This window comes from Pseudophryne corroboree, chromosome 4, assembly GCF_028390025.1.
Source record: "Pseudophryne corroboree isolate aPseCor3 chromosome 4, aPseCor3.hap2, whole genome shotgun sequence".
Taxonomy (NCBI): Eukaryota; Metazoa; Chordata; class Amphibia; order Anura; family Myobatrachidae; genus Pseudophryne; species Pseudophryne corroboree.
The window spans coordinates 550,174,146-550,188,013 of record NC_086447.1 but is presented as its reverse complement, the minus strand read 5'-3'; positions in this window follow the sequence as shown (position 1 = coordinate 550,188,013).

Genomic DNA, 13,868 nt, shown 5'->3' with positions numbered 1-13,868 from the left:
TGAGGTTCACGGAATAATAACTAGTTTATTAAAGCAACGTACAACTGTAAACAATAAATATAAAGCAGGAATAACTAGAGAACACAAAGGGAAAACTGAGGGGACATGGGATGCCAGGAAACTGTGAGTACATGAGAATGATGTAGATTGTGGTAGAGTATGCACATACCAGGGTTGCAGGATTGCACTGTAACTGGAACACAGGATGACACTGATGATTTGTAAACTTGTGAACGGTGACTAAAGGTGCTGATGAGTTAAGGAACTTGTGAATGATGATTTAAGACACTGGTGATTTGCAGACTTGTAAATGGTGACTGAAGATGCTGATGAGTTAAGGAACTTGTAAATGATGATTGAAGACACTGGTGATTTGCAGACTTGTAAATGGTGACTGAAGATGCTGATGAGTTAAGGAACTTGTAAATGATGATTGTAGGAACTTGAAAATAACAATTAAAGACACTGATGGTTTGCAGAGTAGTACACGGTGACTGAAGACGCTGATGATTCCAGGAACTTGAAAATAACACTTAAGGACTCTGATGCAGACACTGACTCCCAGCACGCTGATGACCGAGACACATTAAAGTCCAGAAGCTGCTTGAGAACGCTGGAAGCTGTGCAGCAGTTAATGCTGGAAGCACCGGAGACACTGGGGTAGACTGCGGAGAAACTCGCCGGGAACAAGAGCACTGGCAGTTCTTTGGTCGATTTAGCAGCAGAGATCAGCATGACCAGGACCAGGAGCTGTAACAATCTTGACTTGATGAACTGGCACCAGGGAGCCTGTGTGGCTGGCCTAAGTAGTGAGTACAGGTGCTGCTCACAGCTGTGGTAGCAGCTACTAATCAAGATGCAGATACAGAGCAGAACTCTGAACACCAGAGCAGAGAGCGCCACCCCAGGCATGGAGTAGAAACTACATGGGATTGTGACAGTACCCCCTCCCTAAGGAGCGGATTCCAGACGCTCAACACATGTCAGAGTCTGAATCAAAAGGTAGAGGGCATATCACGGTATCCTCATGCTGCAAAGGAAGTCCAACAGAGGCTTTCAACTTAGATTTTCCCTTTTTCTTCTTTCTCCTTTTAGTGGATTTCCCAGTAGGAACAATAGACTGGAGCTGAAGAAAACCAACAGGTAAGCTGATTGCTGGAGTCTCAAAGCTGGCAACAGGATTCTCGGATGAATCAAGATAGATAGGAACCTTGGATGACCCCGGCTGGGCAGGAACCTCATTTGGGACTGAAGACTGGTAAGACCATGAATTGAATTTCTTAATTACCATTTCACTGAAGGCCACAAGATTAAGAAGAACTGGGTCATTGGTCTCAATTAGTGGACTAGCCCAAGCCGCGGCTTCTCCTCTGAAGGTCAGGAATAAAAGTTTAACTATGTTGGATGGAGTAATTCCGAGGGAAAGATCTGTCTCCATCATAGAAACATATCGATTAACTAGTGCGTAGTATTGCGTTAAATCTCCATCAAAGTAATCCAAAGATGGAGCGTTGGATGAATTCTGTGAAGTGGAAACTTGATTTTCTGGAAACACTGGAGATGGATCATCAGGACACTGATGAGGGGACAGACTTTCAGAAGACTGGTCAGAAATATATGATGATCCAAACTGAACTTGGATTAGAGGCTTGGATGGTACTTTTTGGATTTGGTCCTTCCTGGAAGTCCTGGGGGACTGGGCTGTACCCAAATCGTGAGCCAACAAGTTAGTAGTAGAATTGGAACCCAGGACTACAACAGTGCCTATGTGTCTAGATATATGGCCTGTGTTGTGAGAAACGAGAGTGCTAGATTCTTCTTCTGAAATTGACATAATGCTCAAAGCCCCCTCGTCACGGGGCTGAACTAAGGCAGAAGCCCCCTTGTCACGAGGCTGAACTACGGCAGAAGCCCCCTCTTCACGGGGCTGAACTAAGGCAGAAGCCCCCTCTTCACGGGGCTGAACTAAGGCAGGAGCCCCCTCTTCACGGGGCTGAACTAAGGCAGGAGCCCCCTCTTCACGGGGCTGAACTGAGGTAGGAGCCCCCTCTTCACGGGGCTGAACTGAGGCAGGAGCCCCCTCTTCACGGGGTTGAACTGAGGCAAGAGCCCCCTCTTCACGGGGCTGGGCTGAGGCAAGAGCCCCCTCTTCACGGGGCTGGGCTGAGGCAAGAGCCCCCTCTTCACGGGGCTGGGCTGAGGCAAGAGCCCCCTCTTCACGGGGCTGGGCTGAGGCAAGAGCCCCCACTTCACGGGGCTGGGCTGAGGCAAGAGCCCCCTCTTCACGGGGCTGGGCTGCGCTCTGAAGGCTCTCTTGCTGGGCAGCGCTCTGAAGGCTCTCTTGCTGGGCAGCGCTCTGAAGGCTCTCTTGCTGGGCAGCGCTCTGAAGGCTCTCTTGCTGGGCAGCGCTCTGAAGGCTCTCTTGCTGGGCAGCGCTCTGAAGGCTCTCTTGCTGGGCAGCGCTCTGAAGGCTCTCTGGCTGGGCAGCGCTCTGAAGGCTCTCTGGCTGGGCAGCGCTCTGAAGGCTCTCTGGCTGGGCAGCGCTCTGAAGGCTCTCTGGCTGGGCAGCGCTCTGAAGGCTCTCTGGCTGGGCAGCGCTCTGAAGGCTCTCTGGCTGGGCAGCGCTCTGAAGGCTCTCTGGCTGGGCAGCACTCTGTAGACCCTCTGGCTGGGCAGCACTCTGTAGACCCTCTGGCTGGGCAGCACTCTGTAGACCCTCTGGCTGGGCAGCACTCTGTAGACCCTCTGGCTGGGCAGCACTCTGTAGACCCTCTGGCTGGGCAGCACTCTGTAGACCCTCTGGCTGGGCAGCACTCTGTAGACCCTCTGGCTGGGCAGCACTCTGTAGACCCTCTGGCTGGGCAGCCCTCTGTAGACCCTCTGGCTGGGCAGCCCTCTGTAGACCCTCTGGCTGGGCAGCACTCTGTAGACCCTCTGGCTCTGGACCCTCGGATCCCCTTCCTGGGGCTGGACCCTCGGAACCCCCTCCTGGGGCTGGACACTCTGAAGAACCCCCTCCTGGGGCGACAGGCTTGGAAACTCTAGGTGGAAGACCAGTTTTGTGACAGATGGTATTTAAAGATTGGAGATACACTCTGCCCTCATTTCTTGGTTTTCGAATGGGACAGGTTAAAATAAAATGTCCTTGACCCCCACAATACAGGCAAAGTTTATAGTCTCTTCGATACTGGCGTTCTGTTTCAGAGAGGCTAGGTCGAGGGAAACTTTGGAACTTGCCTCTTGTCTGAGGAGGAGAGGTGCCCCTATCATGCCTAGTCCATGGGTCAGAAGAAAACTCCTTTTCTGGAGCTATTTTACTGGGGTCCACCAGTCTCCCCAGGAATTCAGGAAGAACGCATAGAATACCGGACACTAAAGTCTGTAGCTGGTCTAACTGCTCCTTTAAAACCCCCAGTTGTAACAAATCTAAAGAAGGTGATGTCACGGGAGCTGAGGGGTTAACGAGCTGTGAGAAAACTCCCTCAGGCAGACTGCAATTATCTCCCCTGCTGTTTGTTTTTGGGTGCCAGTTCATACTGTCAGAATTCGTTTGGATCTCCCAGTGTGAAAACATATTAGCAGGGACTGAGGTTCACGGAATAATAACTAGTTTATTAAAGCAACGTACAACTGTAAACAATAAATATAAAGCAGGAATAACTAGAGAACACAAAGGGAAAACTGAGGGGACATGGGATGCCAGGAAACTGGGAGTACATGAGAATGATGTAGACTGTGGTAGAGTATGCACGTACCAGGGTTGCAGGATTGCACTGTAACTGGAACACAGGATGACACTGATGATTTGTAAACTTGTGAACGGTGACTAAAGGTGCTGATGAGTTAAGGAACTTGTGAATGATGATTTAAGACACTGGTGATTTGCAGACTTGTAAATGGTGACTGAAGATGCTGATGAGTTAAGGAACTTGTAAATGATGATTGAAGACACTGGTGATTTGCAGACTTGTAAATGGTGACTGAAGATGCTGATGAGTTAAGGAACTTGTAAATGATGATTGTAGGAACTTGAAAATAACAATTAAAGACACTGATGGTTTGCAGAGTAGTACACGGTGACTGAAGACGCTGATGATTCCAGGAACTTGAAAATAACACTTAAGGACTCTGATGCAGACACTGACTCCCAGCACGCTGATGACCGAGACACATTAAAGTCCAGAAGCTGCTTGAGAACGCTGGAAGCTGTGCAGCAGTTAATGCTGGAAGCACCGGAGACACTGGGGTAGACTGCGGAGAAACTCGCCGGGAACAAGAGCACTGGCAGTTCTTTGGTCGATTTAGCAGCAGAGATCAGCATGACCAGGACCAGGAGCTGTAACAATCTTGACTTGATGAACTGGCACCAGGGAGCCTGTGTGGCTGGCCTAAGTAGTGAGTACAGGTGCTGCTCACAGCTGTGGTAGCAGCTACTAATCAAGATGCAGATACAGAGCAGAACTCTGAACACCAGAGCAGAGAGCGCCACCCCAGGCATGGAGTAGAAACTACATGGGATTGTGACAATAGGTATAGTAGCTGCTCCAGTTTAAAATGACTGAATGTATCTATGAGTAGAAGAGCGCTTGGATATGTCTATACAATAAGACTATGTATCAGCATTAGTACCTCCGGACACGATCCGCGGCCACAGCACGCTCTCTGGGAAATGCAGTCTCTGGCATTGGTCACACAGAGCTGCTGCCTCCCCGCGTGTCCAACGGTTCACCTTCTGGTCCCTGCAGCAGCACGTAGCAGAGACCCAGTGGATTCCCACTGACACTTGGAGGTAGGGTGAAGGGGGGACTACACCGCATTTACCTTCAGGTGCGACAATCCAGGGTCGGAAATCCTGTAGCCACTGGTTGTTTGGGGTACACCTGTCCCCAGCACTTGAAGGTACATGCAGGGCTCCTCCCATGAGTCACTGCAGGCCCAGGGTGCTGGGAGATGAAAAGTGCAGCCACTCCACAGAGCAGGGGAGCACAGAGGGTCCTGGCACAAAGCAGGTCCATCCAGAGGGCTGGGCAGGTATAAGAGAGGGCAGAGTAACCAGCGGCGCCTCCACGTCTGACAGGCTGTCAGGGCACCGCTAGGTGAGAGCGCGGCTCCAAAAAGCCGACTACAGCACCAGCTAAGCACCACCGGCGGGTTCAGAGATCTAAGTGAGGCCACTGCTGCAGGGGTCTGGATAGGCCGCAACCCGCAGAGACCGCTACGGGTCTCCCGGATCCGCAACACTAGTACAGAGCACTCCCCAGCACAGCACCTGTCTCCAGGGGTGAAAAAGACCAGGGGAACACCACTATAAGGGGCTCTAGAGGTGGCAATAGGCTGGAGCACTAGTAAGGCACCTCTTCCCTGATCAGCGCCAGGCCACCCCCCATATAGATTTCTATAGGGCAGACTCAAGAAAGATAAGCCTATAACCATTAAATACTAAGTATAATATTATCTAGAATTGCCACTAATGTTGTGAGACTGACAATCTAATTCCACTTTCCCCAGTATAGTACTCACAGTATTAGAGTGATGGATTAATAAAATAAAAAAAATAGTGACATTGGCAACATAATTCTATGATAATCTGCCCAGCGATTGTCTCACATGGTTAATTCAATGATTTCAGTATATTCACATATAAAAGATAGTAATAATAATTGTGTAGTTGAGATTAAAACCACTTTGTGACTTCAGAAATTGGGGTTCCTTGATCACAGGCTTAAATGTTTTGGTAAAAATATGTACAAAATCAACATGTTTTCCTTGCTAGATATACACAGATATACAGTATTAATAATAGCACAAATAGCAACTGTGTTTCTGTTTTGGACACTGTAACAGGGAAACATGCAGCATGGGGTTCCTACCCATAATGCCAACCACACCTAGAGTGTAAGCAATGGTCTAATTTCTGTAGTGGAATTATGACCACAAAAACACATGGGTCCTTCATATAAGAAGATTAAATTGGTAGATCAGCACTACAGGTCTCAGTAACCTCAGGATTACATTTACTGTTTTAGTATGTTGGCACATGAAGAACTAAAATCACTGCAATACCAATGACTGACAGAACCACTTGGCCCATGGAGATGCAGTCAGAATGCCGGTGGCGGAATCCTGACACGTGGCCAAAATACCTGCACCAGAACTCCAACACCAATTGGAATCCTGATGTCGAATTCCTGTCTGCCAGCATACTGAACGTAAGCATGACGGGGTCTCTTAGATGTTAGCTGTGAGAAGGGGGGGGGGGAGGGTAAAGTTTAAGCTGCAGCGGGAGGGTTAGGGTGCGGGAAAAAGAGTTAGGGCTGGGGGTTTGGGGGGGGAAGCATACTTACGAGAGTCGGGATTCTGAATATCGGGATGCCAGTGTCAGTCTTATATCCTCCGGTAATTCGTATTACACTTGGTCCATCTACATGCACACACTTACACACTAGGGTTTATTTTGTTGGGAGCCCAATAACCTACCTGTATATTTTTGGAATGTGGGAGGAAAGCGGAGTGCTCAGAGGAAACCCACGCAAGTATGGGGAGAATGTACAAACTCCACACATTTACAGCCATGGTGGCAATCAAACTCATATTTTCAGTGCTGTAAGGCAGTAATGCTAACGATTACATAATAATAATAATAATAATAATAATAATAATAATAATGTTATTTATATAGCACTTTTCTCCTAATAGGACTCAAAGTGCTTTACATTTATCTTTACAGCTTAAAATACAAAACAAGTTTACCAGTAGATATTAGTGAAATGCGTGAGTAAATAGGTAAGTCTTTAGTCTATTCTTGAAGGATTCTAGAGTGGAGACTTCTCGAACTGTGTGGGTAAGAGCAGGAGCGGTTCTTGGTGCGGGCAAGCAGTGCCTGTGCTCGGGGCGCTGCGGCCTTGGATCGCGGCTGCAGTCACCCCGCAGGCACTGCCGCCTACCCGCACCCTGCTCCCCAGCTGCAGCAGATGCCGTGGGCTGTGTGGGTGTCCACTGCATCCAGTTCCAGTGACAGACACTAGAGGTCATTATTGACCTCTAGTGTCTGTGCGACGCTGCTATGGGAGAGACGTCATGATGTCTCTCCCATTAAGAGGAGCCGCGGGAGGCCAGATGGAGCAGCAGCAGTAGCAGCAGCGGGCGGGAGGCAGGAGCGGGGCAGTGGTAAGTATTGTTTTTTTATTTTTGTGTGTGTTTGTAAGCGGCTACTAAGGGGCACAGCGACAGGGGGCACAACTACTGGGGGCAAAGCAACAGGGGGCACAGCAACAGAGGGCACAACTACTGGGGGCAAAGCAACAGGGGGCACAATTACTGGGGCAAACCTACAGGGAGCATAGCTACGGGGGCACAACTACTGGGGGCACAGTGACAGGGGGCACAACTAGTGGGGGCAAAGCAACAGGGGGCTCAGCAATGGGGCAAATCTACTGGGGGCATAGCTATAGCTAAAGGCGGCAAATCTACTGGGGGCAAATCAACTGGGGGCACAACTACTTGGGGCAAATCTGGGGGCACAGCTACTGGGGCATAACTGTGGCCACACCCCTCCCATATGAAGCCACACCCCTATTTTTTTGCCACGCGCCTCCACCGCACACTAACTGTTATGCCGCGGGGTGGGGGGGCACCAGTGGAAACTTTCACACTGGGCGCCACAAGGTGTAGAACCAGCCCTGGGTAAGAGAGTTCCATAGAGTCGGAGCTACAAAATTGAAAGCTCAACCCCCATATTAATTCAGGGAGATTCTAGGTACTGTTAATAGACCTTCATCTACAGATCATAGTAGTAATCAAGTGGAACAGTAACGAATCAGAAGCTGTTTCAATTACCTTGGGCCCTGGTCATGTAGGACTTTGACAGTGAGTGAGCCAATCTTGAAAACAATTTGCCATTTTACAGGCAGCCAGTGAAGGGAGTAGAGATTGGGTGTTATGTGGCTGGAACAGAGCTGGTTGGTTAATAGTCTGGCAACTGCAAATTTTTCCATCTGCAAGTGGTGCAATTCTTTTGCTGGGAGACCAAGCTGGAGAGCATTGTAGCAGTCTAGGCGTGATGATACAAATGCATGGGTGGTCTTCAGTATGCCGGAGGTCGGGCTCCCGGCGACCAGCATACCGGCGCCGGGAGCCCGACAGCCGGCATACCGACACTTATTCTCCCTCGTGGGGGTCCACGACCCCCCTGGAAGGAGAATAAAATAGTGTGGCGCGCGTCGCGCGCCACCGTGCCCGTAGCGTGGCGAGCGCAGCGAGCCCGCAAGGGGCTCATTTGGGCTCGCCACACTGTCGGTAAGCCCGGCCATTAGAGGAGAAGAGACCCTCAAATCAGTACCACCAAAGGATACATCCAGCAGTATACTATGGGTTAGTGCATATGATGTAAATAGTGGACAGGTTAAGAACAGACTGCGGGGGCTTTGGCCCTTAGGAACATCGGACCCTGAGTTAATAGTCTTTAAGAATAAACGGATCATGCCAAGTTATACCAAAGGGCGTAGCATTAAAGATTTCCTTGTCAAAACTGATATGGCTAAGTTAAAAGTTGCCCCCACTCATCATTTTTTGAGTAGAAAAAAAGGGTGTTACAACTACAAGTGCACTGGCTGCACGACCTGTGCACATATGTCCCCAGGGGATAGCATTTCCCACCCCATTCAGGAAAAAGTTTTAAGATCAGGTGGCCCTTGACATGCAGCACCAAGTTTGTTGTATATGCCATCATTTGCCCATGCGGCCGTTATTACATCGGGAAGACCGAGTGCCAGTTCAAAATACGAATGGCACAGCATAGACAGGCAATCAGGAACGCTTTGGCGGCCGGTAGTGGGAAACAGCCGGTTGCCAAACATTTTGTGGAGTATAGACACAGTATGGCGACATTAAAACATCGGATTATTGATCATGTGCCAGAATCTGCCCGGGGGGGGCGCGGAATAGGGGTAAAAAGCTTTTGCAGCTAGAATCCATGTGGATACATAGACTGCAAACCCTGAAACCGGGGGGACTTAATGAGAATTTGGGGCTCATTAATTTTCTCTAATATAGATGAGTAATGAGGTCCGTGGTGTGATGGATATTGAGTCCAGAGTTTAGTATACTTTGGCTGTTTCTCAGCACGGACAGGCGAGGAGGAGTCATATGACCTTAGCTGATTATGCTGTAGGTCGTTGGGACCACATAGATCAATCGGTCTGGATTGATGAAGCTAACGGATGACCGTGCTGACATATGGTTAGAGAGTAGTTCCCTTTAAGCACAATATTTTCCAGAATATGTATTATATTGCATGTTTATTTGTGACATGGATCAGAATCAGGACGGCTAGTAGCTGCATGTGGTAATAGCAGCAGTACGCTGCATGTTTATTTTTGCACTGATATAAAATGTGAATAAGCACTGTTTTTAGATATGTATTAGCATTGTATGTAGATCTGTATTAGCACTTTAACCAGTTTCTATTTTGCACAGTATTTTAAGATGACGTTGGTTGTGTTTTTCCTGTTTGTGTTGCCAGCGTCTCCATGGTAACGCGTCTGACTCCCGCGACGTCACTTCCGGCTGAGACAGACGCGCCCGGGGGCGCCGGGCGGTGAGACCGGCGGCGTGACCGAGTGGAGACGCCAGGTGAATGGGTGTGTGTTGGGGGGTAAGTACTACCTCTAAGTATTTAAATGTTTGTAGTGCATTGTTAACACTTATCCTGAAGAAGGGGAACTGGTCCCCGAAACGTTGATGATTGCTTTTTGCACCAATATATGATTATTTTCACAGTCTCCGAGTGCCGCCTTTTCTTTGGTCGAAATATTTCAGGGGGCCCCAGCAAAGCCCTCTGCGGAGGAAGGCACCGGAGCAGGACATATCCCGCAGTGGATACTGGGAGTGCCGGGGCAGCATGGTGGCTATATATATATATATATAGTAAGGAATAGATATGAAATAGGTTTGAATAGATGAGGTAATGTTTAGATTATTCAGGAAATAATGATTTGTATATGTGTTTATATAAATATATCGTATATATTTGTGTTTTACTGCAATATTAAGAGTAATTGTGGTCTGAACAGGTTTTAGGCCATAAATGAAGTTAGGTATGTGACTGAGAAATCTTTTGGTCACTTGGACACTGGAATTCACAGGTGTGCTTACATTTAGATCAGAATCAAGATTTGCAATACCTTTGGCAATCATAAAACTGGTTTGTCTATTGTCCAGTATAGGCCAAGCTAGGGACCATAAATTAGCTACTAAGAAAAGAGATCATATCCATTGATAAAACATTGGCCCTCATTCCGAGTTGTTCGCTCGCAAGGCGAATGTAGCAGAGTTACACACGCTAAGCCGCCGCCTACTGGGAGTGAATCTTAGCTTCTTAAAATTGCGACCGATGTATTCGCAATATTGCGATTACTAACTACTTAGCAGTTTCAGAGTAGCTCCAGACTTACTCTGCCTGTGCGATCATTTCAGTGCTTGTCGTTCCTGGTTGACGTCACAAACACACCCAGCGTTCGCCCAGGCACTCCCACCGTTTCCCCGGCCACTCCTGCGTTTTTTCCGGAAACGGTAGCGTTTTCAGCCACACGCCCCTGAAACGCCGTGTTTCCGCCCAGTAACACCCATTTCCTGTCAATCACATTACGTTCGCCGGAGCGAAGAAAAAGCCGTGAGTAAAAATACTTTCTTCATAGTAAAGTTACTTGGCGCAGTCGCAGTGCGAACATTGCGCATGCGTACTAAGCGGATTTTCACTGCGATGCGATGAAAAATACCGAGCGAACAACTCGGAATGAGGGCCATTGTGTAACCCACCCCAGGAAAACTTGTCAATACAACAGAACTTTGGATAAAAAGACATTCCGGATTTTACAATACTCTGCTTGCTTGAGACAGAGTGGGCCAAGTTGGGCATGTCACGTTTTATGGCACCATGCCTGCTTGAGCAGAATAATCCAACTTGGAGCAGAGCATGTTTAATGACACCTCAGAATGTAAATGGAAAACCTATAATTAGCTGTTACATTGAAAACACTATGAGAATATACCAGCTAAATGTTAACTTATAGGTATATATATTAGAGATGAGCGGGTTCGGTTCCTCGGAATCCGAACCCGCCCGAACTTCAGCTTTTTTTACACGGATCCGAGCGACTCGGATCTTCCCGCCTTGCTCGGTTAACCCGAGCGCGCCCGAACGTCATCATGACGCTGTCGGATTCACGCGAGGCTCGGATTCTATCGCGAGACTCGGATTCTATATAAGGAGCCGCGCGTCGCCGCCATTTTACACGTGCATTGAGATTCATAGGGAGAGGACGTGGCTGGCGTCCTCTCCGTTTAGAGAAGAAATAGATAGGAGAGTGAGACAGTGACACTTCATTTACTGGAGCTTAGGAGGAGTACTCAGACAGAGAGTGCAGAATTTTGCTGATAGTATTAGTTAGTTATACTAGTGACAGAGTGAGACAGTGACACTTCATTTACTGGAGCTTAGGAGGAGTACTCAGACAGAGAGTGCAGAATTTTGCTGATAGTATTAGTTAGTTATACTAGTGACTGACCAGTGACCACCAGTGCAGTTTTATATTATTTAATATAATCCGTTCTCTGCCTGAAAAAACGATACACAGTGACTCAGTCACATACCATATCTGTGCTCAGCCCAGTGTGCTGCTGCATCATCTATGTATAATATCTGACTGTGCTCACACAGCTTAATTGTGGGGGAGACTGGGGAGCAGTTAGGTTATAGCAGGAGCCAGGAGTACATATTAAAATTAAACAGTGCACACTTTTTTTCTGCAGGAGTGCCACTGCCAGTGTGACTGACCAGTGACCTGACCACCAGTATATAGTATACTATATTGTATTGTGAATGTCTGCCTGTAAAAGTCAAACACACGTCGTGTGACTTGTGTGGTGTTTTTTTATTCTATAAAATAAAAAACTCATTCTGCTGACAGACAGTGTCCAGCAGGTCCGTCATTATATAATATATACCTGTCCGGCTGCAGTAGTGATATATATATATTTTTTATATCATTATTTATCATCCAGTCGCAGCAGACACAGTACGGTAGTTCACGGCTGTAGCTACCTCTGTGTCGGCACTCGGCAGTCCATCCATAATTGTATACCACCTACCCGTGGTTTTTTTTTTCTTTCTTCTTTATACATACTACATCTCATTATCATCCAGTCTATATTAGCAGCAGACACAGTACAGTACGGTAGTCCACGGCTGTAGCTACCTCTGTGTCGGCACTCGGCAGTCCGTCCATAATTGTATACCACCTACCCGTGGTTTTTTTTTTCTTTCTTCTTTATACATACTACATCTCATTATCATCCAGTCTATATTAGCAGCAGACACAGTACGGTAGTCCACGGCTGTAGCTACCTCTGTGTCGGCACTCGGCAGTCCATCCATAATTGTATACCACCTACCCGTGGTTTTTTTTTCTTTCTTCTTTATACATACTACATCTCATTATCATCCAGTCTATATTAGCAGCAGACACAGTACAGTACGGTAGTCCACGGCTGTAGCTACCTCTGTGTCGGCACTCGGCAGTCCGTCCATAATTGTATACCACCTACCCGTGGTTTTTTTTTCTTTCTTCTTTATACATACATACTACATCTCATTATCATCCAGTCTATATTAGCAGCAGACACAGTACAGTACAATAGTCCACGGCTGTAGCTACCTCTGTGTCGGCACTCGGCAGTCCATCCATAATTGTATACTAGTATCCATCCATCTCCATTGTTTACCTGAGGTGCCTTTTAGTTGTGCCTATTAAAATATGGAGAACAAAAATGTTGAGGTTCCAAAATTAGGGAAAGATCAAGATCCACTTCCACCTCGTGCTGAAGCTGCTGCCACTAGTCATGGCCGAGACGATGAAATGCCAGCAACGTCGTCTGCCAAGGCCGATGCCCAATGTCATAGTACAGAGCATGTCAAATCCAAAACACCAAATATCAGTAAAAAAAGGACTCCAAAACCTAAAATAAAATTGTCGGAGGAGAAGCGTAAACTTGCCAATATGCCATTTACCACACGGAGTGGCAAGGAACGGCTGAGGCCCTGGCCTATGTTCATGGCTAGTGGTTCAGCTTCACATGAGGATGGAAGCACTCAGCCTCTCGCTAGAAAACTGAAAAGACTTAAGCTGGCAAAAGCACCGCAAAGAACTGTGCGTTCTTCGAAATCCCAAATCCACAAGGAGAGTCCAATTGTGTCGGTTGCGATGCCTGACCTTCCCAACACTGGACGTGAAGAGCATGCGCCTTCCACCATTTGCACGCCCCCTGCAAGTGCTGGAAGGAGCACCCGCAGTCCAGTTCCTGATAGTCAGATTGAAGATGTCAGTGTTGAAGTACACCAGGATGAGGAGGATATGGGTGTTGCTGGCGCTGGGGAGGAAATTGACCAGGAGGATTCTGATGGTGAGGTGGTTTGTTTAAGTCAGGCACCCGGGGAGACACCTGTTGTCCGTGGGAGGAATATGGCCGTTGACATGCCTGGTGAAAATACCAAAAAAATCAGCTCTTCGGTGTGGAAGTATTTCACCAGAAATGCGGACAACATTTGTCAAGCCGTGTGTTCCCTTTGTCAAGCTGTAATAAGTAGGGGTAAGGACGTTAACCACCTCGGAACATCCTCCCTTATACGTCACCTGCAGCGCATTCATAATAAGTCAGTGACAAGTTCAAAAACTTTGGGCGACAGCGGAAGCAGTCCACTGACCAGTAAATCCCTTCCTCTTGTAACCAAGCTCACGCAAACCACCCCACCAACTCCCTCAGTGTCAATTTCCTCCTTCCCCAGGAATGCCAATAGTCCTGCAGGCCATATC